Source organism: Hemiscyllium ocellatum, chromosome 21 (assembly GCF_020745735.1).
Source record: "Hemiscyllium ocellatum isolate sHemOce1 chromosome 21, sHemOce1.pat.X.cur, whole genome shotgun sequence".
NCBI lineage: Eukaryota > Metazoa > Chordata > Chondrichthyes > Orectolobiformes > Hemiscylliidae > Hemiscyllium > Hemiscyllium ocellatum.
Window position 1 is genome coordinate 31,964,115 of NC_083421.1, and position 27,007 is coordinate 31,991,121.

Consider the following 27,007-nt stretch of genomic DNA (forward strand, 5'->3'; position numbering starts at 1 on the left):
TCACCTGAAGAAAGTGGGAGGAGTTAACGGAGAAGTTGTTCAAAACTCACTGCAATACTGCAGCAAGAACCCTTCACTCAGGGACACACACTCACAGCTCATAAACTGAGCCAAATTGCATCTGTGGGCTCTTTGTTTGTTATCATAGTACTGTCTCACTTTGACCCTAGCTGGATGTTCACAGTATCCCTGCCTTGTCTTGCCTTGCTTTGTCATTTTGTGCATGCCTCTTCAGCCAGAAATACCAGGGCAGCCCCCATGGACCAAGATGACATATCCTTTTGAAGTAGCCTCCACTGATGGTATTGGACAAAGCCAAGCACCTGCTCTATGCACGTTCATATCCAGCAGGAGCTCCAGGCTTCCGCCCAAAGACCAGGGCACTGACCCCCGCCCCCCCCCCCCGGCCATTATATCTGAATCAAATGTTAGGAATTGTGTGGGACAGATGACACAGAGAGTACTTATTAGGATATTTTAAAGATGGTGCAGTTACAATGGCAGTGAATTCCAGGAAATACAATTTGTTCTGGGATGGCACGTGGTAAGATGAGGCCATAATCAGACATAAAGGGTACCACAAAGATGACCTGAGTAACTAAAGTGTCATGTTGGGTAAGATACATTAAGGGAGCCTGCCAAACCTTCCAACAAAAAACCTTCCAAAAAATCCAGTACAACTCAGACTTAGCCAAAAAAAAGTAAGATATATCCCATTGTTACATGAGTTAAAAACTAAACTATCTTCTTTGTTTGTTCATGTCCATGTGATGATGTGTATATTCCAGTCTATATTGTCACAAACCAGGGGTGTCTTCCCAGAGAGAGCAGTATGTTCTAACTCCACCCACTGTGCTCTATTTATACTCAGTGATGTGCAACTCTGTGACATCATTACAATGTCACACAAAGGGTTGTAAAAACCTTACACAGTAGCCTTAACAAATTAAATCAAATATACTGCACAAGTTAATCAAAGATTGATCCAATATTTACTGTATTGAGAGTTTGATTCCAATCCATAATATGATTCAAGTTGTCCTCCACAATTTTAAAAATAGGAACCTCATTTGCCATCAATAGGAATATACAATATGATTTGCTGAAATATATGTGATCTTTACACACTTTCAAGGTATTAAAGCCTGACCAGATCTATTTTTGTATTGTACTGGGAGGCAATGTTAATATGCTCATCGCAAACTGTTGATTGTCATGTAATGCTTTGAGTTCGACCAGCAGAACATTGTTGTAGTTAAACTTGTAATCAAATAATGACAATATTCCATTTCACATTTTAGCAATGTTTTCCATTTTCATTTTAGTTGTATAACAAAACCAACCATACTGCTTCCTGTCCAAGTCTAGTTAATGATATATATAAAATTATAGAAAAGCTATCTGTCAAGGTATTTATTTCATTGTTGTTTGATTCAGTAGAGTTTTCACCAAGGCTAAAATTTAATTAAAACTTGGCCTGTGCATAACTTCAACTTTTATTGTAATAAAACAGCCACTCGGTTATCAGACGGTAAAAAAGAACATAGAGCCTCATCTTTTGTCATTGTTTTTCAAGTTTCATCATTGGTTAGCTGGACCAACCTAGTTGTATCTAGGCTGATCCTTTCATCTATAAAACAATGTATTCTTCTGACAGAAGCCAAAGTTCACACTTTCTATTGTGGTTGCTGACATTTTCTCTCTTGTTTCTTTAATTTCTCACTCATAATTGCCTTTCTGTTCTCTCTGTGTCTCTTCTCTTTTTCGTTTTCTTTTCTGCTTCTTACTTATGCTTATTTTGGATTAACATATCAATGGTTGTCTATGGAGAGTGCAAAACATGGTGTACAAAATGGTTTAATTATGGCTGGGATTTGAAAGACCTGCTAGATTATTTTTCAGAAATGCTGTGAATTTTTATTTAGGTTCAAGCAGAGAATAAAGGGCATTTCCATATTAATAATCTCTTGCTCTCAGAATGTAGTTAGATAAACACTGAATGTATGATTGATGCTGTGACTGATACATCTTCTAAGTCACCTTCAGCACTAAAGTCTGAGTGTAGATAATGACAAGAAATGGAATTGCTCTATTCATTAATTATTTAATTTAAGACCAAAGCTGAATACTTAAAAGCTTTTAACAGTTGGTTGTCATCTGGCAAATTTAGACAAATGTTGCTATTTTTTTCTTATGGCTTTACGTTTTACAGAATCTACCATTATTAATATCAGATTATTTATTTTGTCCATATAATGGTGACAATGGACAGCTGAAGACTCTATGAGAAATGAAGGTACAGCAGATTTGAACACTGATCAAACTGTTGAAGCTAGATTTCAAGACCAACCTATTTGGAAGAAAGTCCTTTCTGTCTGATACATTAAGTGGGTCCATTTAGAAATGAGCTGATATACAACAGTAAGATGAAGTGCAACTCCTGCTCTCTTGACATTTTTTCAAGATGGTGCCAAAAACATAATGCAAAAACTATCCATGAATTGGTATAACTTGTTCATTTTATGTAAATACAGGCTTCCTTTTTCTTTCTTCTTTTCCCATCCCTGCTTGCTGTTTCTAAGGTTCACAGGGGTTTCTGTGCTTACATCTGTTTCTATAACTAGATTTTTCCTGAAACACATTGCTAGCAAGTTACCAAACATACAGTTTAAGGCAGTCCATATAAAATATTGCTGACCAGAAGGATCGTCCACTCTTACTTGCCTACCATTGACATCCTGGAGTGATTTATATTTTGGTAATCATCTGGTTTTGCCACATCATGAATGCCCCTTTCATGGGCTTCAAGTCCTGGGACTCAAACCCAGAACTATTCTGCAGTCTCAATAACAACCAGCAAATCTTGTTGGTGTTCTCTCATCATTTTAATGACCTGTCAGTTTCCTCCAATGGAAAACTATTTTCGGCGCTTCCTTCTTGAGGTCTGTCTTACTTCCTTGTTGCATTCTGTTTGCTTCCTATCAGGAATCTGTTTCTTTTCATGAAGGAAATCAAGTAATTCATATTGCACTGACCACCTCTCTTCTGATGGTTTCAACTGCTTGGAATCTTGATCTACTTTTAGCTTACAAGCTTCAGTGGCCTTTGTGTTAACTATTGCCTGCAGAACAGCATTCCTCACACTGTCAAATGTTTTACAATATATTTCTTTCAGCCCTTCTTCTCATTCACATAATTGGTATTTCAAATTAATAGCTTTAGTTAATCCTTAAGAACTTCCTCATTTTAAAAATGCACATTAATTTGCCTCTTTTTCACCTTCCAATGGAAATATCTCTGTTTCTCAAGCATGCCTTTATTTCCAGTGTTTCTCATCTGTTCTCATGAAGGAGCTGGAAATCTGATTCAACAATAATAACATGGTCATCGAGTCATAGAGATGTACATCCTTCGGTCCAACTCATTCATGCTGACCAGGTATCCCAACCCAATCTAGTCTCACCTGCCAACACTAGGCCCATATCCCTCCAAGTCCTTCCTATTCATGTACCCATCCAGATGCCTTTTAAATGTTGCAATTGTACCAGACTCCACCACTTCCTCTGGCAGCTCATTCCATACATGTACCACCTGCTGTGTGAAATGTTGTCCCTAAGGTCTCTTATTTCTTTCGCCTCTCAGCCTAAACCTATGCCCTCTAGTTCTGGACTCACCCACCCCAGGGAAGAGACTTTGTCTATTTGTCCTATCCATTCCCCTCATGATTTTATAAACTACTATAAGGTGGTCTAAGGGGTGAAGTTACTAAAGTTGGATGACATCAGTCTGTATTCTTTTGACCTTGCAAGTTTGAGAGCTAATCTAATCAAAAACAAATAGCTTCTCAGAATCTAGCCAAGCCATTTTCTCTAGTGTTTCAAGAACAAAGAGGGTATAAAATCAGAGCTGAATCTTTCAGGGTCTTTTCACATCAGGGTGGTCACACTCTGGAATTCTACCTCAGATGTACAGCCAAGGGTAACTGAAGCTTACAATACTGAGATGAAAAATTAAAGCGAAGAACTGTGGGTGCTGGAAATCTGGGGGAAAAAGCATAGAAATTGCTGGAGAAACTCAGCAGGTCTTCTAGCATTAGATTACATTACAGTGTGGAAACAGGCCCTTCGGCCCAACAAGTCCACACCGACCCGCCGAAGCGCCACCCACCCATACCCCTACATTTACCCCTTACTTAACACTACGGGCAATTTAGCAAGGCCAACTCACCTGACCCGCACATCTTTGTGACTGTGGGAGGAAACCGGAGCACCCGGAGGAAACCCACGCAGACACGGGGAGAACGTGCAAACTCCACACAGTCAGTCGTCTGAGGCGGGAATTGAACCCAGGTCCCTGGCGCTGTGAGGCAGCAGTGCTAACCACTGTGCCACCGTGCCACCCCGTAATCAGCATCTGCTGAGAGAAAGAAGAGTTAATGTTTCAATCCAGCGACCCTTCTTCAGAACTCATGAAGGAAATGTTCTGAAGAAAGGTCACTGAACTTGAAACATTAGCTCTGCTTTCTCTCCATAGATGCTGAGTTTCTCTGACACTTTCTGTTCATACTTAGATACAGTTTTACAAAGTGTATCAAAGGATGTGGAACAAAGCCTTGTCAATGAGATGCAGATCAGCCATAATCAAATTGAATGACTGCTAAATGGCCTACCTTTTGATTTTTTTGAAATTATTATCCTACTCTCATAAAGATTTGTTTTGTATATTCACTTCATTTATCAAAGTGTGGAATGTCAAAGTACGAAGATTATGTACCCTTATAATTGTTACATCATAAAACTGAAGAGAAAGATATAAACATCTGGAGGACAATTTGTCTAACTGGATTCTTGCACTGAGTTGTAGGTCAGTGGGACAATTTATTGTAAGTACATGGTAAAGCAACATAATTTGATTAGGGCTTGACATTTTTGCACTGTTCTTTTGTGTCCTGAAGGTGCTGAGTTATTTTGTTTAAAATTAAAAATTGCACCACTTCAAAACAAATGCATGTTTTTCTTTCAAACAATTCAGAAGGCAAATTGTCTGTTAGCCTCTATTGCAATGGGACTGGTGGATAGAATAAGGAAGTCTTTTTCGAACAGTATGGGACTTTGGTGAGATGACACCTAGAATATGTCGCCTGACTTTTTTGTGTACCCCATTGTGGGTTGGAATATTTTGGTGCCACTGTCCGCTATCCCTGACTCCATGTAATGGCCTACTTGGTTTGCAGTGGCAAGCGGAAACTATGAGTGAGTCTAATGAGAAGAAATGGAAGGTGTCGTTTGCTGTACGATATTAATACATTGGTAAGTTGGGATGGGATTTTACAGGGTTCTGAACCACATGGCTTTAGTGAGATTTGTTGCAGAATCATGCATGATGTCCAGTGAGGCTTATGTTGACACTTGAAGTAATTTGCTACAATGTTTACACATTTGCCAAGTGACAAATTGTTTTTCTCCCGAGGCAATCATGTTTAAGGGGGATTATAACTTGTGAAAAGTTTTACTGATGGCACAATTTAATATTCAGCTTCCTATCCTACCAAGTGCATTGATCAAGCCAACAAAAGGCTGGGACAGCACTCAGGGTGGTAGTGTCAGTGTTAATTTGATGAGAAAAATCATGAGACCCATATCTGCTCAACACAACTGACAGCTGCGCAAAAAAAAAACATAAGGTTGGGAGACTTGAAGATTGTGAAACTTGAAAGGGTTCAGAAAAGACTTACAAGGATGTTTCCAGGGTTGGATAGGTTGATTTATAGGGAGAGGGTGAATAGGCTGGAGCTGTTTTCCCTGGAGCATCAGAGGCTGAGGGGTGACCTTATAGAGGTTTATAAAATTATTATAAAAAGCATAGATCGGGTAAATAGACAAGGTCTTTTCCCTGGGGTGGGGGCATTCAGAACTAAAGGGCATTGGTTTTGTTTGAGTGGGGAAAGATTTGTAAAGGACAAATGTGGCAAATTTATCACCCAAAGGGTGGTGTGGTGGAGGCTGGAATAATTACTTTTAAAAGATATCTGGGTGGATACATGAATAGGAAAGATTTAGAGGGATATGGACCAAGTGCTGGGAAATGGGACTAGATTAATTTAAGGTATCTGATTGTCATGCATGAGTTTCCATGCTGTAAATCTCTTTGACTCTCTGACTCCAAAACTTATGGATAATTGTCGTCATTGTATAAGATCTTAGGATGCTCTGTTTTTATTTAACCAAGTCTTTATGGCATCAACAGATCTGGTAGAGCTTGTTGCAGTCTCTAACATGAAGATTTCAGAAACTTCATCTTAAACAACAACTCCCCCAAACATTTTTCCCACACTTAAAATTGAAACATTCATGTATTTAATTATATTTGTCACTACTTTATCGTTCCCAAGTCTCTAACTTCACAAGTTTTGGCAGTCTGGAGGATTTTACATTTCTTTCAGCATTGTTCTCAGGGGATCTGAAAGATTTGTCTTTGCTTTGAGATTCCGTTCTTGACCCTGTAAATCATTCTAATCATGACTTCTTCAGAATTCCAAATAAGAGTCAAGACAATTTGAAATGTAAACTCTGTTTCCCTCTCTGTAGAGACTGCCAGACCTGCTGAGTTCCTTCAGCACCTTCTGATTTTGATGTCATCATAATGTTTCTCATTGTGTTTGCCCAAATCAATTTTTGGTAGCTGATTATTCCACAAGGTAGTGAGGTGATTTGCCGTTTCTTTGTAAAATTGCACAATCATACAGATAATAAAACTTTCCAGGTAATACCACATATCTTGGACAACAAAACATTTTTACTGCAAAGGTGCTGTATTTATCCCTGTCGCCCTTGGACCAAGTGCTTCAGCCATGATGCAAGTGATGACGGTCAAATTGGGCAGCTTGCTAAGACTATTGCGTCTTAATATGTTATTATAATCCATGACCTTAACAGTGGAGCCATCCTCCTTGGCAAGATAAGGAGTCAAGTCTTCAAAGTTCTGTGCAGTAACAATTCTGTTGTCAACATGCTACATCAGAGTGGGGTGTACTAGTAAATAAACAAAGCTGTATGAATGTCAACATTTTATTTCTAAAAGGATGTGACCATCAAGATCCTACAGTCAGCTTTCCCATTTGACTGTAGTATCTTGGCAAGTTGCTTAATTGTTCACATCCAGAATTGGTTTCAAATTGATTGAGTGACCCATGAGGAAATTATGATCCATTGTTGGACCTGAAGCTCTGTTGGATATTGTTATGTTTGACAATGTCCTAGGTACATTGCACTGTTGTGATGATGGATAAGAAGCCCAAAATATTTGCAGTCACGTTGAATTTCTAATGACTATATATATTTGTGATAAAGTGGGATTAGAGCCAAAAGATGACTACAGATGTAAAGTCATTCAGTGTCTGGAGAGGAATTCTTGTATCTCACATCTCAAAGTACAGAGGGAACTTCAAAAAACAGATCTTCAAAGGAAGTGAAATAAACCAAAACAAAATAGATTGTGATCTCATGTGGCTACAGGGATAATAAGCGACTGTCTATCCGAGAATCCCCCTTAATAGAAAGATAAATGCTGCACATTATTTCCTAAACTACAAACATGTGGTTTTTTTTCATTTCAAGATTACACATGGTCTGGAGTTAAATCTTCAATCTTGAGCTGTGAGTGATAATTAGCAAAGATGTATGTTGTGAGTCTCATGGTTGAGGAAACACCTAATCATCTTTGCACTGCAGGTAAAAAGAGAGATCTTTTTCCCTCTCTTTGCTCAAACCAGAAAGTAAGTCAAACAAAACTCAAAAGGAAACAGGGCAAAGGTCATTCAGCTGATCTGCAGAGTCAAGTACCTCAAATTCAAACCCTTACTTACAAACATCCATGCTAGCAGTATGACTCCATCAAATGGTCAGAATGGCAATTATCTACTCTTAATAGAATTCAGAGATTGGTCAATTTAGATGTATTTTAACTTTGATCATTTTTGGATACATTTCTCACTTCTAATTTGTTTGATATTATTTGTTCTCATGTTTACCTGTGTTTCTGTCAACCTATTCAAAGATATTATTAGATACTATGGAGCAGGTGGGACTTAAACCCAGGTCTCTGAGTACAGGGGTAAGGAGTTGGCTCACTCTTTTGTTCATGCATTAAAGTTTGGTTATATTGGTCTCTTTTAAAACTGATCTTCATTTGCTGTGGGGGAAAGGCATCCCCAAGCGAAAGGTTCTGCTTTTAATTTAAGCTTTCTTGTGATCAACTGAGGGTTGTATGAATAAATAAGGGGACTCAATTTGTACTTTGTCAACTGGGAACTTGACAATTTCAGGTAACCTGTCTGGAACCATCATAACAAGATGCACCACATCCAATGGCTGGCCATAGCAGAACATTCTGAAAGCCATCTGGTTGCTCCTGAAAGAACCTTGCTCCTATATCTGTAGCCAGTGCATCACAACTATGACAGTTGGAAAGGATGAATTGTCCTCAGCACCAGCAGGTTCTTGGTCTTTTGGAAAGCGTCCACCTGATGTGAGTTCCAGCATCATCCTTATGTTTTCATGAGACTTTGCTTCAAGGATTTAGTTGCAGTTGCCAAATGTTCTTTTTTTGACTGTCTCCCAATGTGTCAATATGTCACCTTACTACCATATGGCACCTGCTAAATTTGTAAAACATTTGAGATAGACTGTTGAGAAACCTCTGAGCTTGAGGCCTTCCCATTTGGCAATCTTTCACTGCAAAATTTCTCAAATGGAGTGAATAATATAATAGCCAGTCTTGTGGCCGTACTCATCTAATGGCACCGGCTAAAACACACAGTTAGCATCAAGTTTAATGACAACTCTTCTTGTAGACAATTTGACTAAACTCTCATCTATTCTGGATGCAGAGGGAATTTCCCTTATCGCTGCTTCATTAAGTTATATTAAATGATGCCCATTCTATTCATTTCCCCAGTTGATCCTGGTCTCATTCCATGAAGAAATGGGGGATCATTAGATGTGCAGAGACAAAATGGTTGAGTATTATTTGTTAGAGTGACATTATTTCGGAACTGAGTTTCTGTATTGCTGTGAACCATTTATCATAAGCTTTCTCAAGGAAAATTTAACTATTGTGCTGTTCAACATCTAGAAGTTTTCAAAAACGTCAGAGGGTAAAATGAGTATGGCCTTTCATTATGAATGATGTCTACATTCTATACTATGTATGCTCCTCCATATTGTAGCATTTCTTGTCGCACACCTTGAAGGATAAGGACTGCTGCACCTGGACTACATATTTTCATCTCTGCAGGTTGTGACTTCTGCTGTTTTCACCCATGGTATTCAATCTGATAAGACAGTAGCTATAAATCAAGTTGAAATTATGAACCATCCATTGATATAAATAGATTTTATGAAATTGGAGTTGATTAAATCACCAGTTTTTATGACACATTTTGCTGTTCTGTAGCTGTGTCCTACATCTACACCGCTTCTTGAAGTGATCTGCAATCTTACAGATTTGACATTCATTTTAACAGTATTTGTGCCTGTAGAGTGTCTTTGTTCCATTGTGCTTGTATTGGTTCTTAATATCTGCTGTTTGCCTAGCCTTTGCATTATCCTGTCACATGTGCTTTTAGGTCTTCCAGCTTCATTAACTAAGTGGATTTGGTTGTTCCCCTCTGACAATATTGCCCTTCCCCTCTCAGGATTTCTTTACGATTCTCTTTGTTTTCTACACCCAACAAAATCTGAATAGTACTTCCAAAATAAAATCTTTGGTGGACTTTAAGAAATCTGACAAAGGATCACCACTAATTCCAACAATGTCTGCGATGAATTCTGATTTCAAAATTCCCAAGTCACAATTTGTTTAAATCTAAGATGAACATTTTTATGAATTCCCTTGGATATTGAACTTTTCTTGCAAACATTGCAACTTAAGAATTTTGTTTATTTTCAGACAAAAGTAGTTGTCAAAACCCCTGTAGAACTTCACCAAATGTTTCTGCATTTTTAATGCCTTTATAAGACATCTTCTAGGAATTCTGTTTGATTACTATTTTGTATTTATTTACTTAATTTGTGAATTAGTGTCTAACTTAAAAGTAATTCTGCATTATATTATCTAATCTAGTGTGCTATTTGGCCTATCTCTGAAATTATATCTGCTAGGCATCTGCTAGTATTATTTCTCCTGCCATTTAATTCTACTGTGATTATTTATTCTTTTTTATCTGTAATGTTTTAACATTGTGGTATCTCAATGTTCTGCAATCTGCAGTTTTAATCGTGCAGTATGTGTTAGATCCGTCACAATGCTGGCCTGGCCTTGAGTTTTTTTTCAGAGAGGGGATAATTAGCCAGTTCCATTGTGTCTGAAGTTTGAATGGTTCACTGGGGCCTTGTTGTGTACCCTAACAGACTACTTCAGGACAAAAGATTGTAAAACCTTTTGAAACAACCGATATAGTTAAGGGGACATGGCCAGCCGGCAAGCTGTGCAGTTCAATTCAGTTCGTGGGTGAGTAGAGTAGAAGTCACATTTGAAACTGGAAGCTCTCTCTTTCATTCTGCCCTTCTGACTTTGTGACCTGCCAGCTGTTTGTGTCATTTTTACTCTTTTTGCTAAGGGATGTGTTTGCTCGGGCACATGGTATTGGGGGCAAAATATTGAACTGGATTGAAAATTGGTTGGCTGACACGAAACAAAGCATAGTGATAAACGGCTCCCTTTCGAAATGGCAGGCAGTGACCAGTGGGGTACCGCAGGGATCAGTGCTGGGACCGCAGCTTTTTACAATGTACATTAATGATATAGATAAAGATATTAAAAGTAATATTAGCAAATTTGCTGATGACACAAAGCTGGGTGGCAGGGTGAAATGTGAGGAGGATGTTAGGAGAATACAGGGTGACCTAGTCAGGCTAGATGAGCGGACGGATGCATGGCAGATGCAGTTTAATGTGGATAAGTGTGTGGTTATCCACTTTGGTGGCAAGAACAGGAAGACAGATTACTACCTAAATGGAGATAAGTTAGGTAAAGGGGCAGTACAACGAGATCTAGGTGTTCTTGTACATCAGTCAATGAAAGCAAGCATGCAGGTACTGCAGGCAGTGGAGAAAGCTAATAGCATGCTGGCCTTCATAACAAGAGGAATTGAGTATAGAAGCAAAGAGTTCCTTCTGCAGCTGTACAGGGCCCTGCTGTGACTGCACCTGGAACTTTGTGTGCAGTTTTGGTCTCCAAATTTGAGGAAAGACATTCTGGTTATTGAGGGAGTGCAGCGTAGGTTCACGAGGTCAATTCCCAGATTGGCGGGAATATCTTACCCTGATGGATTGGAGCGACTGGGTTGTATACCCTTGAGTTTAGAAGGCTGAGAGGGCATCTGATTGAGACGTATAAGATTATTAAAGGATTGGACACTCTGGAGGCAGGAAGCATGTTTCCGCAGATGGGTGAGTCCCGAACCAGAGGACACAGTTTAAAAATAAGGGGTAGGCCACTTAGAACAGAGTTGAGGAGAAACGTAGGTGTATGAAATGCTCTGCCCCAGAAGGCTGTGGAGGCCAAGTCTCTGGATACTTTCAAGAAAGAGTTGGATGGAGCTCTTAAGGATAGTGGAATCAAGGGTTATGGGGATAAGGCAGGAAAGGATACTGATTGAGGATGATCAGCCACGATCATAATGAATGGTGGTGTTGGCTCAAAGGGCAGAATGGCCTACTCCTGCACCTATTGTCTATTGTCTATTATCTATTGTCTATTATTGGGACTGTTGCAAGTTTTTTTTCAGAACAGCATCATTAAACTAGGTTTGGATAGGATAAGTTATCTGGTATTCTATTTTCTGTTCTTTGTGTTTCATTTCATAATGTCGTAAATAAATTCTGTTTGTTTAAAACTTGGCAATTGAACCAGCTAATTCACTCCAAGAATATCCACTATATACTTCGCTAAAACAAATAGCAAAGTTACGGTCTGGGCTACCTGCGTAAAAAGATTTTGAGGGATCAGGCCTTTTCCATAACATATGTAAGTTCCTTTAAGCTCTTTCCTAAGTATATTCTTTCTTCTTCAATTTACAAATGCTGTTTTATTTTCCTTGTCATAGAAGCTTTTAATTCTGTAGAAAGTAAGGCTCTATTTTGATACTGCTTACTGAAACTTTCCAACAGCAGAGAAGACAACATAACAGATACCTGGGTAAGGAACCTCTCCAACAGACAGCTTACAGACACTAGCCAAGGGACTCAACTACAACCACAGGGAAGCAAAAGCAACAGAGTTCCTAGCTGCACTAGAATGTCAGCTCAGAACTAGTGGACGAACTGGAGAGACACAGCAAGCAGTCAGAGAAACCACTGTATTCTTTCTAACAAAGAAAAGACCAATGAACAACGTCCATCAAAGAGAGAAAAGTCCTAGAGCACTCAAAAATGACAAGAACATAATCATCGTAGCAGCAGATAAGGGCAGAATGACTGTTACCAACAGAATAAACAATACACTATGGACCTGACAAAGAAACGGGTTGATAACTCGGATTGACCTACAAAGGATGAAGCCAGAAAGGAACAATACCCTAAGATTTTACAGATTACCCAAGGTACACAAACCAGACATACCACTTAGACCCATTGTGGCACTCCCAAGAACCCCATTGTATTAACTGGCAAAACAACTTCAACAAAAACTGAAACATCTCATCAGTAGATCTAAACACTCCATACGATCATCACAGGAATTCCTAGACAACACCAAGTTCATAAACATGGACTAGGACAAAGCAATGTTCTCATTTGATGGAATGACACTGTTCAATTGACAAAATCCAGAGAGACAATAGCCAACCTCTTGGACAAACAGAACAGACAACACAATGAGGAATCTATCAACAAGGACTGCATACTCAAACTACTAGACCTGTGCTTGATGAAACACTTCACATTCAACAACCAAATATATGAACAGATTAATGGAATACTATGGGTTCACCCATCTCTGGGCTACAGCAGAAGCACTGAAACAAACAGCCCTCCCACAAATTGAATCCAAACTCTGGATAAGATACATGGATGACACTTTTGTTATCATTAAGACAACAGAAATCGAGAACACATAGCAGATTATCATCACCATACTCACGTGGATCCAATTTATGAGAGATGTGGAAACCAAAAATCAACTCCCATTCCTAGATGTGATGGTAGAATGAACACAGAATGGTGCATGCACCACAGAAGTGCACAGAAAACCGTACACACAGACTAAATCCTGAACTACAACAGCAATCACTCAAACACACACAAGGGAAACTGCATTAGGCCCCTGTACAAAAGGGCGACAACACACTGCTGCATTCCAAACCTATGAAGAGGAGAAGAAAAATTTGGTATCTAGTGATATCCCCGCAACTTCATCTGCAGATGCCTAACAACCAGACAATGCGATGAGGACATGCCACAGCCTAATTCATTAGCCACGTTACCATTTATAAAAAACCTCTCAGAACTAACAGCCAGACTTTTCTGACCACTCAGATTCACGTTAACCTATAACCAGGCAGCTACACTCAACTTATCAGGACCAAAAACTCCATGTACATCATGTGCAAGACAAATAATTTTTACAAGATTCCATGCGAAGACTGGATGAAACACCAGATACGCCAAACAGGGAGACAACTAGCAATCAGCATCCAACTCACCACTAAATGCCACGGTCAGCTGTCCTCAGTACCTACACGCACAGATGAGATGGACCACAAATTCAACTTGGACAACACAAAGATCATCGCATAAACTAAAGATAGGTCAGCCCCAGAGAATTTCGTAAAGGATGGCCCAAAGCCACAGACTCCATCAACAAATACATAGACCTTGACCCAATATACCAGCCACTACATTGAATAACCAGAGCCGTCAAACAGAAAACACAGTACAGCAGCACCTCGCAGGAGACTCTAAAGCACTGAAAATGTCACCTAGACAGGGGATGAAACGCCTGCAAATCAACATCCCAGCTCAGCGAACATACCCACAACTACAACAACCTTCCATGTTTTTACAGTCAAAATAGAGCTTCCCCTCTTTTGCTGAGCAAAGTGGAGATCCCTGGCTTCTGTGGGGCAAAATGGAAAATATCTCACCATTTATGGACTAACCAGCAGTGCCTACCTTTTTCATGATGTGAAGATGCTGGTATTGAACTGGGTTGGACAAGGTCAAAAATTAGGGCTTTCCTCATTCCTGAAGAAGGGCTCATGCCCGAAATGTCGACTCCCCTGCTCCTTGGATGCTGCCTGACGTGCTGCGCTTTTCCAGCAACACATTTTCAGCCAAGGTCAAAAACTACACAACACCAGGTTATTGTCCAATGGGTTTATTTGGAAAACACCAACTTTCAGAGCACCTGATGAAGGAACAGCGCTCCGAACACTAATGTGTTCAAATAAACCAATTGGACTGTAACCTGGTGTCGTGTGATTTTTGACCTTATCTTTTTCACAATATTCCCAAATAAAGCCGGTGTCTGTCGCCTTAATTGTTTTTTCCATCAGAGCCATTCTATGATGGATCTCTTGTCACTGACTTGATTGCATCAGTCTTCTTATTATAAACATTTGTTACAGCGTGTCTGTTAGGTTTCTAAGTTGCCCCTTTTTCATCTTAATTCTGACTTCATGACATTATCGAGTATACAGTGTTGGTTTATATTACTGCCAGTGCCCTTAATATCCCTTCTGTGGTCATTCCTCACGGCATCAATCACTATTGCAACAATATTGATTGTGAAGTACAAGAACTTCTTTTCAACTTCTGGCCTCACCCCATTCTGCAGTAGTAATGTAAACATTTCCCCTTCCCAATATGACTCGACCTATGGTGTTCCAACACCTAGCACAATCTCTGATCGAGGATTATCACTTCCTACTGTTATCTGTAACTGCAAGGTATAGCCAGCTTCTAGCTCCATCTTGCTTAGCACTTTTCTTACCAGTTCTCAAAACTTTATAATTAAGTACTGTTTCTCCCTTGTTGATTTTTCTGCAGCTGCTGACTGTTTAACTGCTGCAGCTACTGATAGTCTGCTTCAGTAGTGCTGAAAGTCATATAGTCTTGAAGCTGTAAACATTCACCACTGCTCCTGAGACTACTGTATTTCTGACGGTTGTTACACTGTGGTTTTAAGCAAAGACACCCAGCCCTACTGCCATGTTGAATGTACTGCAAAGCCGCCCACTAGCTCATCACATTAACCCTTTTCCATTACAAGCTCTGAGGCTCTTCTGTGGCAGATGAAAAACGCAAGTGAATCTTAACAAGACAAGATTCTTATTTCATCAGGAGGCAGGTTATTGCATGTTAGCAATCATGTACAAGCTACATCAGTAAGTTAAACTTAGTTACTAAAACTATTGAGAGACTTGTGAATCTAGGACTTCACCCTGCAAGATCCTAAAATTTCTGATTCATTGTTGTGGTTCTGCTCGCCGAGCTGGAAGTTTTTGCTGCAAACGTTTCGTTCCCTGGCTAGGGAACATCATCAGTGCTGTTGGAGCCTCGTGTGAAGCGCTGCTTTTATGTTTCTTCCGGTATTTATATTGGTTTGTTCTTGCCACTTCCGGGTGTCAGTTTCAGCTGCAGTGATTTGTATGTGGGGTCCAGGTCAATGTGTCTGTTGATGGAGTTTGGGGATGAATGCCATGCTTCTAGGAATTCTCTGGCTGTTCTCTGTCTGGCTTGTCCTATGATAGTGGTGTTTTCCCAGTCAAATTCATGTTGCTGGTTGTCTGAGTGTATGGCTACTAGAGATAGCTGGTCGTGTCGTTTTGTGGCTAGCTGATGTTCATGGATGCGGATTGTTAGCTGTCTTCCTGTTTGTCCTATGTAGTGTTTTGTGCAGTCCTTGCATGGTATTTTGTAAACTACGTTAGTTTGGCTCATGCTGGGTATTGGGTCCTTTGTTCTAGTGAGTTGTTGTCTGAGCGTGGATGTTGGCTTGTGTGCTGTTATGGGTCCTAAGGGTCGCAGTAGTCTGGCTGTCAGTTCTGAGACGCTCCTGACGTATGGTAGAGTGGCTAGTCCTTTTGGTTGTGGCATGTCCTCGTTCCTCGGTCTATCTCTTAGGCATCTGGTGATAAAGTTGCGTGGGTATCCGTTTTTGGCGAATACCTTGTATAGATGTTCCTCTTCCTCTTTTCGCAGTTCTGGTGTACTGCAGTGTGTTGTGGCCCTTTTGAATAGTGTCCTGATGCAGCTTCGTTTGTGTGTGTTGGGGTGGTTACTTTCATAGTTTAAGACTTGGTCTGTGTGTGTTGGTTTCCTGTGTACCCTTGTGGTGAATTCTCCGTTGGGTGTTCTCTCTACTAACACGTCTAGGAATGGGAGTTGGCTATCCTTTTCCTCTTCTCGTGTGAATCGGATTCCTGTGAGTGTGGCGTTGATGATTCGGTGTGTTTTTTCTATATCTGTGTTTTTGATGATTATAAAGGTGTCATCAACATATCTGATCCAGAGTTTGGGTTGGATTTGTGGTATGGCTGTATGTTCTAACCTTTGCATAACTGTCTCTGCTATTTGTCCCGAGATTGGTGATCCCATGGGTGTTCTGTTGATTTGTTCGTATATCTGATTGTTGAATGTAAAGTGTGTGGTGAGGCACAGGTCCAGTATGCCGTCCTTGTTGATAGGTTCGGCCTCCTGTGTTCTGTTATGTATGTCCAGTAGGTTGGCTATTGTTTCTCTGGCTAGGGTTTTGTCAATTGAAGTGAACAGTGCCGTCACGTCGAATGATACCATGGTTTCTTCTTTGTCTATGTGTGTATTCCTGATGACGTCCAAGAATTCCTGTGTTGATTGTATGGAGTGTTTGGATCCGCTGACTAGGTGTTTCAGTTTTTGTTGTAGTTCTTTGGCCAGTTTGTATGCTGGTGTCCCTGGTAGTGATACTATGGGTCTGAGTGGGATGTCTGGTTTGTGTACTTTGGGTAGTCCATAGAATCTGGGGGTGTTGTTGCTTTCAGGTTTCATTCTTTGCTGGTCCGCTTTGGTTATCTGTCCGTTTTTTTGTAGATTCCTTAGTGTGTTGTTTATTCTATTGGTGAGTTGTGGTGTGGGGTCGGAATCCTTCATTTGGTAGGTGTTGGTATCTGCGAGTAGTTGTTGTGCTTTACTGATGTAGTCTGATTTATCTAGGATGACCGTCATTCTGCCTTTATCTGCCGGTAGTATGATTATGTTTTTGTCATTTTTCAGTGCTTTCAGTGCTTCCCTCTCCTTGGTGTTGAGGTTATGTGTTTGTCGTTTTCTTATCATCATGGGTACTACCGTTTGTCTCACTGTTTGTTGTGTCTCTTCTGTCAGTCCATTGTTCCTGAGTGTGCTTTCTAGTGCTGCTAGGAAGTCTGCTGTGTTGGCATCCCTGTGGTTGTATTTGAGTCCCTTGGCCAGTATAGTTCTTTCCATGTCTGTGAGCTGTCTGTGGGAGAGGTTTTTAACCCAGTTGTGTGTTGTAGTGTCCTCCTTTTTGTGTGTTAGTTTGTCCATTTTTTCTCTTAGTGCTGTTTTTTTTGCGGAGTGTTGTCCTGTTCTGTCCTATAGTGATAGCCTGTTCTATGGTCCGGGTCCATTCCTGATTAGTGGTTTTTGAAATTAACGACTTTTGGCACGCAATTTCTTGCTTGTATCTGTGCAGTCGGTTGTGAGCGTCTGTGATCATTACCTGGACCATCCTGAATCCGTTCTTCTTGGCTGTTTCCCTGGCTTGTGGGTTATTTACTGGAGGTCTGTACTTGACACATTGTGGAAGGATTTGATTTTTTCTGCATTCGTGGAGGAACCGGAGTTGTTCATATGTTGCGTTGAGGCGGTTAGCGCAGGATTCCCATCTCCTGGCTTGTTTCAGCGTTTCTCGCCCGTAAGTGTTTAAAATCTGATTGAAGATTTGTAGCTCGGGTGTCCGTTGTTGTGGTTCTGCTCGCCGAGCTGGAGGTTTTTGCTGCAAACGTTTCGTTCCCTGGCTAGGAAACAGTTCATCCACTTTACCAACACCTTCCACTCCGACCTCATTTTTACCTGGACCATCTCAGACTCCTCCCTCCCCTTCCTAGACCTCTCCATTTCTATCTCGGGCGACCGAATCAACACGGACATTTACTATAAACATACCGACTCCCACAGCTACCTAGACTACACCTCCTCCCACCCTGCCCCCTGTAAAAACGCCATCCCATATTCCCAATTCCTTCGTGTCCGCCACATCTGCTCCCAGGAGGACCAGTTCCAATACCGAACAACCCAGATGGCCTCCTTCTTCAAAGACCTCAATTTCCGCCCCCAGACATGATCAATGATGCTCTCCACCACATCTCTTCCACTTCCCGCTCCTCTGCCCTTGAGCCCCGCCCCTCCAATCGCCACCAAGACAGAATCCCATTGGTCCTCACCTACCACCCCACCAACCTCAATATACATGGTATCATCCCTTGTCATTTCCGCCACATCCAAACGGACCCCACCACCAGGGATATATTTCTCTCCCCTCCCCCATCAGTGTTCCGAAAAGACCACTCCCTCCGTGACTCCCTCGTCAGGTCCACACTTCCCACCAACCCAACCTCCACTCCCGGCACCTTCCCCTGCAACCGAAAGAAATGCAAAACCTGCGCCCACACCTCCCCCCTTACTTCCCTCCAAGGCCCCAAAGGATCCTTCCATATCCACCACAAATTCACCTGCACCTTCACACACATCATTTACTGCATCTGCTGCACCTGATGTGGTCTCCCTATATTGGGGAGACAGGCCGCTGACTTGTGGAACATTTCAGAGAACACCTCTGGGACACCCGGACGAACCAACCCAATCACCCTGTGGCTCAACACTTTGACACCCCCTCCCACTCCACCAAGGACATGCAGGTCCTTGGACTCCTCCATCGCCAGATCATAGCAACATGACAGTTGGAGGAAGAGCGCCTCATCTTCTGCCTAGGAACCCTCCAACCACAAGGGATGAACTCAGACGCTCCCCCCACCTTGTCTCAGTCCCAAGCCTCGAACTCAGCATCACCTTCCTAACCTGAAATCTTCTTCCTGACCTCTCCGTGCCCACCTCCACTCCAGCCTATCACCCTCACCTTGACCTTCTTCCACCTATCGCATGTCCAACATACCCCCCCCCCTCCCAAGTCCCTCCTCCCTACTTTTTATCTTAGCCTGCTTGGCACACTTTCCTCATTCCTGAAGAAGGGCTCATGCCTGAAACATCGATTCTCCTGCTCCTTGGATGCTGCCTGGCCTGCTGCGCTTTTCCAGCAGCACATTTTCAGCACAGTGAAGTTGTTATCAAAATTCATCCATGGTCTTACTGAATGGCAGAATGGTGTCAATGGGCTTTATCAACTGTTAATTATTTTTAAAATTCTTACATCACTTGCGCTGTGTCAGCTGAAACATTGAGATAGAAGATATGGTAAAGTTCAACCCAGTCGTGAGTTGGACCTCACTTTAAACTAATTGTTGAGACACCAGAAGAAGAATCTTTCATCTTATTCTATGTTGGTCCTTGACTAAAAAGTGTGGAAAACTAAAACTTTTGGCCTGTTATCACGACATAGATTACTTAACCTAACCTAGCGCAGGTTCTAATCAGCTCTTAGGGTTAGACTATCCTAAGTGAGCATAATTTGGAAGTTGCATACAAATCACACACACTCATGCACCCATTTTACCTATTTATATTTTCACACAAATTTCTTGTCAATTCTACAATCCTAAAAACAAAAATGGTTACAAACAAGCAGAGATCATGGCAAACCACAGAATATATTCACCTTTTGGAGTGCTCTTTTGGTGTGGTGGTAATTTCCATATCCCTCCCAGCCAGAAGACATGGGTTCAAGTCCCACCTGCTCCAGAGGCATGTCATGACATCTCTGAACAAGTTGCTTAAAAAAATTTATAATGTTCCTTTACACATGAATGTTTCATAGTTTCCATGCATTGTTCATGTACATTTTACACAGGTCCAAGAAACTGCAGTCTTGGAAGGAATTCAATTTTTAATGTGTTTTGTCTTGCAGCTATAAATGCCTTGTGAAACATAAACACAGCGTATAGTCCAGATGTCAGAAAATTAATAAATCAATTCCTCAAAAGAAATGGCAACAAAATGCCAGAGAAAAGATGGACATTCCTGTTGCACTTAAAATTCTGAACTTAGATATACACATAATTTGGAAGGCTGGTTGAGCTGAGAAAGTGATGAGATGGAGTGTAGCCTTTGCTGTTTGAAGGTAAATCCACATCTACATAGAACATAGAACATAGAACAATACAGCACAGAACAGGCCCTTCGGCCCACGATGTTGTGCCGAACATCTATCCTAGATTAAGCACCCATCCATGGACCTATCCAATTGCCGCTTAAAGGTCGTCAATGATTCTGACTCTACCACTCCCACGGGCAGCGCATTCCATGCCCCCACCACTCTCTGGGTAAAGAACCCACCCCTGACATCTCCCCTATACCTTCCACCCTTCACCTTAAATTTATGTCCCCTTGTAATACTCTGTTGTACCCGGGAACTGTCTGACTGTCTACTCTATCTATTCCTCTGATTATCTTATAAACCTCTATCAAGTCACCCCTCATCCTTCGCCGTTCCAATGAGAAAAGGCCGAGAACTCTCAACCTGTCCTCGTACGACCTATTCTCCATTCCAGGCAACATCCTGGTAAATCTTCTCTGCACCCTCTCCAAAGCTTCCACATCTTTCCTAAAATGAGGCGACCAGAACTGCACACAGTACTCCAAATGTGGCCTAACCAAAGTCCTGTACAGCTGCAACATCACTTCACGACTCTTGAATTCAGTCCCTCTGCTTATGAACGCTAATACACCATCTGTCATGTGGGAATCTTTTAATGGCCAGATGTTTCGAGTTCAGGGCCAGCATATTCCTTTCAAAGCAAAGGATAAGGATGGCAAGATTCAGCAACCTTGGGTGACAAGGGAAATTGTGAGCTCAGTCAGAAAGACATAGAAAGCATATATAAGGTTGAGGAAACCGAACCTTGGGAAATATAACGAAAGCAAGAAAGAACTTAAATAAGTAATTAAGAAGTATAAGAGAGGCCATGAAGTGACCATGGCAAACTGAATCAAGGAAATTTCCAAGGTTTTTGATATGTGTATAAGGAGCAAGAAGATAGCTTGGGAAAGGATGGGTCCACTGAAGGGCAAAAGAAGAAATGTATGTGTGGAGCCAGAGGATGTCAGTGAGGTCCTTCATAAATACTTTGCATTGATATTCACAAAGGAGAAGGAGATGGTGGATAGTGAGTCTAGAGAGGGTTATGTTGATATTCCAGGGCACATTGAAATAAAGAAGAAGGAAGAGTTGGGTGTTTTCAAAACCATTAAGGTAGACAAGTCCCCAGGACCTAGTGGGATCTATCCCAGAATACTTAGGGAGACAATGGAGGAAATTGCTGAAGTTTTAGATGCAAATCTATATGAAAATCTCTTTAGTCAAATGAGAGGCTCCAGAGGACTGGAAATTAGCAAATATTGTTCCTTTGTTTAAGAAGGACAAAAGGAATAATCCATGAAATTACAGGTTGGTGAGCCTTACATCAGTGGTAGGGAAATTACTGGAGATGGTTCTTTGGGACAGGACTTATTCACATTTGGAAAATGTGTATTAGCAACAGACATTATGGCTTTGTGAGGGGAAGTTATGTCTCACAAACATGAGTGTTTTGAGGAACTAACAAAGATAATTGATGAGGCAGTTGTCTACGTCGATTTTAGCAAGGCCTTTGACAAGGTTCCTCATGGCAGGCTGATGCAAACAGTTGAAGTCACATGAGATCCGTGGTGACCTGGTAATATGGTTACAAAATGGACTTGGTCATTGTAGACAGAGAGTAGCTTTGGAAGAATGTTTTTCTGACTGGAGATTCATGACCAGTGATGTTTCACAGGGGCCAGTGCTGGGACTCCTATTATTTGTAATATACATAGATGATTTGAAGGAGAATGTAGATGGTCTGATTAGTAAGATGACATAAAGATCGGGGGAGCTGCCTAAGGAGGACTGCCAGAGGATATAGTAGGATGCAGGTAGGCTGTAGACTTGGACACAGAAATGGCAGAGGGAAGTATGTAGTAAATAACAAAATCTTTAGAAGCATTAGCATAAAAGGGAATCTAGACATGCAAAACCGCACTTCCCTGAATGCAGCAACACAAGGGGATAAGGTGATCACGAAGGCATATGGCATGATCGCCTTCATCAGTAAGGGGACAAAGCGTGAACATTAACAAGACGTGTTAGAGCTGTACAAAACTTTGGTATGGACACATGTGGAATATTGCATACAGTTCTGGTTGCCACACTATCAAAAATAAATGGAGGCTTCGGAGATGGTACAGAAAATGTTTACCAGGATATTGCCTGGTTTGGAGGGTTTTAGTTATGAGGAGAGATTGGACAAACTTGGTTTATTTTCACTTGAACGTCAGAGGCTGAGGGGCAGTGTGATAGTAGATTACATAATTGAGAAGCATGGATAGAATGGATAGTCAGGGTCCTCTTCCCAGGGTAGAAATGTCAATTGCTAGGGGGCATTGGTTAAAATAAAAGGGGGGGAGTTTAAAGGAGATGTAGGAGGCAGGCATTTACACTGAGAGTGGTAAATGCCTAGAATGTGCTGGCCTAGAGACATACAACATGGAAACAGGCCCATCAGTCCAACTAGTCCATGCCGATCAGATGTCCTAAATTAATCTACTCCCATTTGGCTCATATCCTTCGAAACACTTCCTGTTCACGTACCCATCCAGATGGCTTGAGGTAGATACAATTACATTGTGACAGATAAATGAAAATGCAGGGAATACAGGGATACTGATCATGTAGAAATAAAATGTCTTTAGTTGAGAAAGGCATCATGTGTTGGTGCATGCTTGGTAGGTCAAAGGGCCTGTTCCTATTCTTTGTGGAGTCATCAAGTCAAAATGTGTTGGATAGCATGTACTGACGGACAAATGGGAGTGAGCCAGGTCAAAGAATAACACACTGCGATGGACAATAGATTTGTTGAAGTGCATCACCCCTATCACCTATACGGCGACCCTGCCATACACCCTCTCGATCACCTTATCCACTTGTGTTGCTACATTCAGGGAAGTGTGGACCTGTATGTCTAGACTCCTGTGTATGTTCATGCTTCTAAAGGTTTTGTTATTTTCAGCATACTTCCCTCTTGCATTAAACCTTCCAAAATGCATCACCTCACATTTGTCCAGATAAAATTCCATCTACATTGTGCTCACTGATTGGTAGCTGGTCAAGCAATCTTAATTATTGATGTCTAATCCTGAATTTCATGTTCTTGTGGCTTCATCCCTCCCAATATCTGAAATCTATTTCCACGCCTCCATCTACTGGAATATCTGAGCTCCTCTCATTCTGTTTTCTTGCCCTCCCTCAATCCTAGAGGAGGTCCAGGCCTGAAGCTCTGGAATACCTCCATTACACCTCTCCATCTCATTTTCATCCCTGAAGACATTCTTTACAACTTTACCCAACTTGTGCTCATCTAATCTTTTGTATTTTGATGTCATATTTTGCAATGCTCCTGCGATATTTTATTACACTGAAGGTGCCAGATAAATATACATTGTTGTTACATCCAGGTTTATCTGATTTATATTCTTGGTTTGGAATTTAAGGCACAACAAGGAAATAGTTATTTTTCTGGCATTTTATTGTAGTTCTTTCTGAGCGATTGATTATTAATTTCTTCTCCTTGAGACTTGCACTATATTTGCATTTATTTTCTCTGTGTTTCAATTTAATGTATTCATAGGCAATGTGGTTTTCATTCCCTGCTTTATATAGCTTAGAATTTAGTTTGGTTCTTGTTTCATCCACTGGAAGACCTTGATGACTTTTAACATGACAACCCAATAAAGCTGTACCACGTCCTATTAGCATATGCTGCCACAGAATAAGCTAGATACATCTGGTTAAAAAAAATCAGCAGCTTTAAAAATTAAAAATAGTTGCAGATAAATCCATCAAGTCTGTTGTTTCATGTTTACTTTTGTGAAGGACAAAGTGATGGAAGATGAATAAACCAATGTTCTCAGACCCGAGAAATGCAAGTTAAAAATAATCTCTCGAATGCAGATGGAATCAGCACATTCAGGCTTGGCAGATGTTCATATGAAACAGACTGATGGGTGAACAGCTGGTAACATCGCATCAAGTGTCTCAAAGATCTGACCTGCATATCCACTTTTCCCAGAAAATTGATTTGTTTCCCGTTAAGATTTCTAAACAGCACTTACGCAGAAAATAGCTTTGAGAACTGTGGGCATGGTTCTGCATCGAGCTACAAAGTAGAACTTGATTACGTTTTCTTATTTCAATCAAAACTGATGACATAAAAGGAGAAGTTGCTCTCATTTTACTTTCATGTATGGACTTCTAAAATTGTGTGTCTGCGTGTGAATTGTTGTGAGCCATTTTAGGCGACAGTGGCTCTGTTCTGTGTCTTACCTCCTGACTGGAAGGTGAAGAGTGTACCTGTCGAGAGAACAGCTGAGAGTTGATGTCAGAAAGAACCAGTTCTTGTTAAAGGTAATTCATTAAATAAATGCTCAGCAGAGATTAAATCTTCTGATTCAGTGGAAATACGGCAAGTGGACATGACAAATAGCTTATCTAATTCATGCATTCCCCTTGTGTGACCCAGTGGCTACATGATTACAACATTGACACAGAGGTATAAAATATTTTGATCAATTCCATCCAGCTTGCTTGACCTGTTTTCCAGAGATCCGGCTTGTTATTGGAACTGTGTACCCTGTGGTTGACACAAATAGACAACAGCTGTTCAAATGTTTTTGTGCAATCTGTTTACTTCTGTTTAATTCAGGATGATGACAGATGACAGTTGCATCGCAGGTTCAGTGAAAAAGACAACCAGACGAAAGTGCTGAAGTCAGCAGCATTGTTTATTTCCATGGGAGTTACATGAAACCAGGTGAAAAACACTTCATTTAGATAATTCATATGCTTTATAAACATAAGTGCAGCACATTAACAACATTTTTTATGGCGCTGTTGCATGGAGCCACACGTGCCTCTTCAAATGAGCTGTGCAGTGCCTGATAGAGTCATACAGTCATAGAGATGTACAGCATGGAAACAGACTCTTTGGTCCAACTCATCCATGCAGACCAGGTACCATAAATTAATCTAGCCCCATTTTCCAGGATTTGGTCCATTTCCCTTTAAACCCTTCCTATTCATATACTCATCCAGATGCCTTTTAAATATTGTAATTGTACCAGCCTCCACCATTTCCTCATTCCATACACGCACCACCCTCTGTGCGAAAACATTGCCCCTCAGATCCATTTTAAATCTTTCCCCTCTCACCTTTAACCTATACCTTCTAGTTTCAGACTCCCCTACTCCAGGGAAAAGACCTTTACTATTGACCCTATACATGTCCCTCAAGATTTTATAAACCTCTATAAGATCACCCCTCAGCTTCCAATGCTCCAAGGAAAACTCTATAGCTCAAACCTTCCAACCTCGCAACATCCTCGTAAATATTTTCTGAACTCTTTCAGGTTTCACAAGATCCTTCGTATAGCAGAGGGATCAGAAGTGAATGCAGTATTCCAAAAGTGACCTAACCAATGTCTGTACAGGAACAACATGAGCTCCCAACTGCACTGAACAATAAAGGCAAGCATACCAAAAGCTTTCTTCATTATCCTATCTACCTTTCAAGGAGCTACTCCACTTTCAAGGAACTGAGAACCGCACTCCCAGGTCTCTTTGTTCGGCAACACTACCCAGGACCTTACCTTTAAGTGTATAAGTTCTGCCTGATTTGCCTTTCCAAAATTTATCTAAATTAAATTCCATCTGCCACTCTTCAACCCATTGGCCCATCTGATCAAGATGCCATTGTACTCTGAAGTAATCTTCCTTGCTATCCATTATACTTCCAATTTTGATATCATCTGCAAACGTACCAGACTTACCTCCTGTATTCACGTCCAAATCGTATATATATATATATGGATGTTAGAAAGCAGGGGACCCAGCATTGATCCTTGATCAATTTTAACAATATTGTAAATTCAAGCCTCAATATTAATGTAGAACCAGAATGTTTGAAAAGATTGTTTCCTTTCCTACTCATCAGGTGGACATTTTTCAATTTTTTTTTCAGAACGGTCTGGTCTGCACACATTTCCTAAGATGCTCCTGAACGTATTCTGTGTTGATGTATTGGAGAGTAGGCCGTGTTCCCATTATCGAATTAGTTTGCATATATTTCTTTCTGTGAGCAGATTTTATGGGGACCAGATTTTCATGTGTCCACTTGAATGGTAATCCTACCCAGTTTGGAATTAAGTTGGTTTTCATCCTGTGGGGACAATAACGGGGCAACGAACAGAATGAGTGGAAAAGGTGCTTTGCCTATTATCACAAACTTTACTGCATGTTATTGTCTTTTCACATTTGAAGTAATGTATAAAGTTGAACTGCATTTTACATCATTTACTTTAGTTGTTATGGAGGAAGCCTGCAATTGCAACATTCCAAATCATATGTGAATGACTGACATTTTCCATTCAGTTTGTGTTCATCTGCGATGATTTCCATCAGGATGACTTACCAATTCACATATTTTTACTGGCAACACAATTGTTCCATTTGCTCAGATGAGGACATAAGCACTCTGTTATGATAACAACTGGTGTATGCGGGTGAAGTCAGTGGGATAACAAATAATACGTTATCATTAAGGTGGAAAAGGCCAAGCCAAACATGTCCGGTTGGTTTATCTGTAATATTATCCAGCAAAATATGATCAGTTCAGATACAGCTTTCAGTAGCTTTACAAATATTTAATTAATAATGTTTCCATGTGAGTACACTGGGAAAATAGATAGCATAATGGCTAGAAAGC